Raw genomic sequence first — 6,943 nt, forward strand, 5'->3', positions numbered from 1 at the left:
TTTATCTATCCTGGAGTCCCTGTGTTGCCAGCTCTTATCTGTAGCAGTGTGCATGCTCTGTTCTAATCTGATTTGTAAGGCAGAATTGAGGTCATGATAATGGGGTGAAGGAAGCACCAAAGAGCTAGAGAAAAGTTGTGTGTTTCATCGATTCTATAGTGCATCCTGACTGGCTTATCTCTTCCTGTGACCCCTCTGTAAGGAGGTGTCCAATTGTCTACAGATGGGCATTGAGTCTGTACTCCATGCCGCCCTTCATTAACCTTGGGTATTTGTTTTATTTTGGGTCTTTGATGTCTGATACCTGACCCCATCAACACCTCATGATCACCCAGGCAGGTGTGCTTCTTCCATGTGAGCTTTGTTGCTTCTGTGCTAGATGGCCACTTGTTTATTTTCAGGCCTTGTAAGATCCCAGACACTATATCTTTTGATAGCCGGGCACCATCAGCTTTCTTTGCCACATTTGCTTATGCACCCATTTTGTTTTCAGCGATTGTGTTGAGAAGATGAGCATCACAGAATGCCGGATTGTTAGAACAAAGTGTTCATGTGTTAAGGGAGTACTTGAGTTGAGGCCCAATGTCCATCTGCAACCTTAATTCTTAATATATAGATATGAGTACATAGTTCTATTTCCCTCTCATTATATATATATTTACATGTGTAAATGCCTGTATTTAGGCCTCTATAAATGTCCTTTGCCTCCTGGTTCTTTTCCTCTATTTCCTTTTTACTTCCCTCTTGTCCCACCATCATGTTCAGCCTTCATTATTAATGGATGCTTGCAGCTATTTTCTCTCATTTTGAGTCATGTCCCATCAGCAAATGAAGGTCCAGAAAGCTTTACATCATCACCACTTTGAGGAGGCAACTCTTGCCCAGTCACATTATGGGTTCTTTCCAACTGGAAGGGTTCGGCCTCTCACATTTTATTTGAAAATGTCTCCCTGCTGTTCATAAGATTTTCAATGGCTAATTCCTCATATGTGGACAGCCAATTCCTTCTTCTTTGTTCTTGGTTTGGAAGTGGAGCTGAAACCTATTCACCATGGGTGATCCTGCTGGTATTTGAAATATTAGTGGTATATCTTCCAGCATCACTGCAGCACGCAAACCACCTAGTGCAACAACCCATCTGATGAGTGGGGAACTAAATGAGGAATAAACAAAGTCCACTGGGGGATAGCATCGTAACCTTATGATCTGGAAAACCCTGAACCCAACATTCAAGGACACCTGAGGCAGATGCCTCTAGGTGTATAAATAGGTCTCACTTCAAATGGAGGGGATTTTAATGAGAGTCTGGGTGCCCTTTACAATTGTGTCTGTGTGTTTGAGGAATGAAGACAGGTAGTGGCTGAGTGAGATACAAAGAACAAAGTCAAGAAGAAACCTTTCCAGCTGCTACTTCCCTTGTCACACATTCAAAGTAGCATTTCAGTACTTAGAAAAGCTTTCTGCTCCTGTTTCTTTTAGAACAACCAGGTGGTTTGGCTTAATAAAAGGCAAAATCAAAATCAATGCCTCAGAAGACATTATGAGAAAGAGATGGGAATAGATAATAGAATCTAAGAGAAATAGAGGCTAAAATATAAAATTCCACCAAGCATGACTAGATACTCAAAAAGGAAAAAAAAATCCCAAGTACCCTTCACTATCATTGAGTCAGTTTGAAACCATAGTGACCCTATAGGACAGAGAAGAACTGGCCTCTTTGTGTTTCCAAGACTGTAGATCTTTATGGGAGCAGAAGGGCTCATCTGTCTCTTGTGGATGGACTGATGGATTTGAACAGCTGACCTTCGAAATAGCAGCCAATAGATAACCCACTGTGTTACCAAGACTCCCACTTAAAGCATAGGAGAGGGTGAGATATTTAAAATATTATAAAGATTATATCCTAGAAAAAGAAAAAAAGGAAGCCAATATGAGAATAAAGAACATATTATAACTACAGGCACAAACTTAAAAACACATTACCATCAAGTTGATTCCAACTCACAGTGATCCTGTAAGACAGGGAAGAATTGCCTCTGTAGGTTTCTAAGACTGTTACTTTTTATAGGAGAAGGTATAGATCCCTATTGTTTTTTTAAATAGACTATTTAAATGAATTAAACATATTTATGCCAAATATTGACATGAAACATTTCCCAAGAGAAATACAAATAATGAAAATTAACTAAAAACAAAGAAATCTCTAAAAAGTACAATAAAAAACATTTAACTTATATGTAAACTGTCCAGCTTCCTTGAATGACACTTCCACACTCCACATGTCCTGGATGTTAATGATAGAGATTTTTCCAAATTGTCTTGAAACAGATGAACACTAAAGTTACAGGTAATATTTCAGAAAACAGGAAGAAGAAAACATCAACAGAAACTGGCCAACATTTTTAATGAGGCTATTAAAATCTTGAAATCAAAATGATCACATCTAATTCCAGATTGAAAAGCATGGGGCAATCTCATATTTTAATAGAGAAGTTGAAGTTCTTAATAAACTATTAGCAGAATAATTAATTGGTAGATAAAACATAAACCAAAATAATAAAATCAAGGAAATTCAGAAAATAATATAATCAAGGAATGTAGGATAGTTCAAAAGTCAAGTATTATTATATAAGTGACCACATCAATGTGTTAAAAATTAAAACACAAATAATCATTATCCTTGAAGAAAAATAGTATTTAAAAAAAAATCCATGTGATAAAACACTTTGATACATTAAGAACAAAAGAAAACTTCCTAAATCTAATTAAGGCTGTAGTACAAATAAAACCGATCAAATGTGATTTCTGACCATTTTATATCTATTAAATTAATTAATATGAGAATTAAAATTTTTCTTTCATAAAAACTGAGTACATATACTTTGATAGAGAACTAGATTATTTCAAATATTTATGGAAAGTAGCACCAACTTCGCACAGATTTTAGGGAAAAGGAACTGAAGAACATATGTCTAAATAATTTTATGAAGTCAACATAATTTTAATATCAAACGTGACAGGAACACAAAAAGGAAAAGTTGCAAGCTCTCTCTCACGGAAAATATAAAAATGAACAAACAGAGAAAAAATGAAGTTGTCAAATATTTAATTTTCCTTGGATCCACAATTAACACTCATAAAAACAGCAGTTAAGAACTCCAACGGCATATTGTACTGAGCAAGGCTGCTTCAAACGCTCTCCTTAAAGTGATAAAGGGCAAAGGAGTGCTTTCATACCTATGTTGCACCTGAATCAACCCGCCGGACTTAGAATCACCTCACATTCATACTGAAGCCAGGCAGTGCATGTGGGAGACCAAAGAAGAATGGATGCATTTGAAGGCAGTGTTGGCACAGAACAAATCTGTCATGGAAGATTTGATGTCTCCAGAAATCCCTATAGAACTAGGGATGACGGGCTTCTCCTCACGTACTTGGACATGTTATGTATCAGGAGGGATCAGTCCTTAGAGAATGATACCATCCTTGGTAAAGTAGAGTCAACCGAAAAGAAAACTCTCAGGGAGATGGACCGACCCAGTGGCTGTTCTGATGGGCTCAACATAACAATTGTGAGGATGGTACACGACTGCTTCCTGTTTCATTCTATTGTACACAGGTTCGCTGTGAGTCAGAATCAATTCGACCACACCTAACAGTAATCTCTCTCATAAACATGGTTGTAGAAATTCTCAAAAAGAGACCAGTAAATAAGCAAGGCAACAGTAATAAGTGAACAAGAAGAGTATATGATGAACACACTACCTCTATTACAAGAATAAAACATGGACAACAATTAAAATTTTAAAAAACAGTTACAATAACAAAATTAAAGAGAAAATTAACATGATTCTCCAGGTATATGTATTATTGTTAGCTGTCATTCAGTTGACTGCAACTGATGGCTACCTGATGCGCAGCAGAGCAAGCAAGAATTGCCATGTCCTCTGTCACCTTCACAATTGCTAGCACCTTCAAGTTTAAGTCCATAGTTTTTCTGTAGTCCCAATCCTTTTCACCAATGGTTTCCCACACCTTGATGATCTGTCAGCAGTAAGTTAGTTGAACAATGTTCTAAACAATTCTTCATGATATATTAAAAAAACAACTGAGTCATTTAGGAATGAAAATAAGCTCTCTTTCTTAAAGGCTTGAAGATAAACAAGTGGCCATCTAGCTCAAAAGCAACAAAGCCCACATGGAAGAAGCACTGTGTGATCATGAGGTGTCAATGGTATCAGGTTTCAAGCATCAAAGAACAAAAAAATCACATTGTGAATGAGGGGGAGTGCGTAGTGGAGACCCAAAGCCCATCTCTAGGCAACTGGACATCCCTTTACTGAAGGGTCGTGGGGAGGAGACAAGCCAGTCAGGGTGCAGTGTAGCAATGATGAAACATACAACTTTCCTCTAGTTCTTTAATGCTTCCTCCCCACCACTATCATGATCCCAGTTCTACTTTACAAATCCAGCTAGACCAGAGCATGTACACTGGTACAGATAAGAACTGGAAACACAGGGAATCCAGGACAGATGAACCCCTCAGGACCAGTGGTGAGAGTAGAGGGAAGGTGGAGTAGAAAGAAGGAACCTATCACAAGGATTTACATATAACCCCTTCCCTGGGGGACAGACGACAGAAAAGTGGGTGAAAGAAGATGTCGGACAGTGTAAGACATGACAAAATAATAATAATTTATAAATCATCAAGGGTTCATGAGGGGGTGGTGGGGAGGGAGGGGAAAAATGAGCTGATACCAAGGGCTCGAGTAGAAAGAAAATGTTTTGAGAACGATGATGGCAGCACATGTACAAATGTGTTTGACACAATGTATGTATGTATGGATTGTGTCTACTGGCCCCCAATAAAAGGATTTTTTTTAAAGAAACTAAAGTGAAGGGGAAATGCAGGTGGATTAAGCCTTCAGAATATCCCCTCTGATCATGAAGAGCCTTACTATCGTGCAAAGTGCCTTGGAAAGTGGATTATTGCAGATGAGGTTAGGTTAAAATATTCATTCGATCTTCCTTTTCACCCATTTAATACTTTCCACTTTCTTTTCAATAGAAGTTTTATTTGTCATTGTTATTTGGTTGGGTTTTTTGTTTGCTTGTTTTTGTGTTCTGGTATGTTTTTCTGCCTATGAAATCCAGGATAGGTAAATCTATAGAGATAGTAACGGAATTAATGGTTTGGGGCAGGTATGGCAGGGGAGCTAATAACAATGAGTACAAGAAAGAAGAAAATTGATGGTGATGATCAGTGTGCAGCTCTTATTAATATGCTTGAACTGTTGGATTATATGACGTGTGAATTACATGACAAAACTGTTTTTACAAAAAGACTCCCTTAATCTAGTAAAGGTATTCTACCTAAAATGCCTCAGGAAAGTCACATTTAATTTGAAGATACAGAACAATTTAACAGGAGAATGGACACAATATGGAACCCTGGTGGTGCCATAGTTTAAGCATCTCGGCTGATAACCAAGATTTGGCAGTTCAAACTTACCAACTGCTCCCTGGAGAAAAAGTTGTGGCTGTGTACTTCAGAAAAAAATTTACATTTTTGGAAATTGTATGGGGCTCTCTTACAGGGTAGCTGAGTCAGAATAGATTAAATAGACTGTATATATATATATGACACAAATAATACCCAAACAGGAAACAAGATTATAGATAGAAATATGATAGATAGATAGATAGATGATAGATAAATAGATATAAATTAGAAGGTGAATCGGCATTGTGGTCTTCAATAAAGGGTTCTAAATCAAATGAGTTTTCTTGGAAAACATAAATCTTCTTCACATTGTATATCTCAGACACAAGCACCATTTCTGTTGAAATATTTATCCAGAAGTGAAAGGCAAAACAATAGTTTCTGAAGGATAACATCAACCAAATGGTACATTTACTAGTGGAGATAATGCAGTAGAAAGATAAGTCAGAGGAAGCCAGAGGAAGAAGCAAAACTGAGCCAAAAAATGTGGTAAAATGGTAAGTCTAAATATTATTTATTGTGAATATTAAAAACTAAAGGTGAGAACAGTGTATACAATTGAATACTATTAACTCATCTTTGAATAATTCATGAGTAAAAGAACAGATGTCATTGAAAATTACCTAATGTTTAGAAATAAATATGATACAGTACAATGTAGTTAAATCAAGGCTTAGAACTACGACACCAAAGGCCCCTATTAAAAAATAAGAAATCTAAAGCAAATGAATTTTCAATATAGAATAAAAAGATAACAACACAGCAAAGTCAAAGAGTAGTCTAAATGCAAACAAATACACAACAATAAAAATTAAATGAAATAGCAGGAGTGGTTATTCTTTCCAAAGATGGTCTTTTCCAAAGCTGAAGAACATATGCTAGGCTTTCCATGGAGGGGAAAATATGTTTGAAGGCCAAACATAATAGGGACATGTTAGAGATGGCTTCAAAGGCTTTCATTATTAGAGAACAGGGATACCTGTGTCGATAAATTTGCATGTAGACAAGCTGAGTAACCTTCTAGAAATTTTCAAATTAGGAGAACTGAGTAGGCTCATTTGATGGCTAGTGTGCATTTAAAAAATATTCAGTTGGTTGTGGCTTCCTGATACTATATTTATTAGTTTTACGTTTCTAACTTACATGTGAGAGATCTATGGTTTCCTGTTTTGGTATTGTCTCTGTCAGGCTTTCTTTCTTTAAAAATCATGATTATAATAGCTCTGTAAATTAACTCGAAGACTTTTCTATTCATCTGTTTTCCAGAGCAGATTATTAATCATGGTAATTACATGTATTAGTTTTTATTTGAAATAAATCATATGCAAAATCAAACTGTTTGGATGATACTAGAAGTACATACATTATGTCTTTGAGATATCTCAGGTTGATTGTTCCATATAGATTTTACATTTCTTTATCAATATTGCAATCCATATT

Source organism: Echinops telfairi, unplaced genomic scaffold (genome assembly GCF_000313985.2).
Source record: "Echinops telfairi isolate 266 unplaced genomic scaffold, ASM31398v2 ScPeMD7_9;HRSCAF=40, whole genome shotgun sequence".
Taxonomy (NCBI): domain Eukaryota; kingdom Metazoa; phylum Chordata; class Mammalia; order Afrosoricida; family Tenrecidae; genus Echinops; species Echinops telfairi.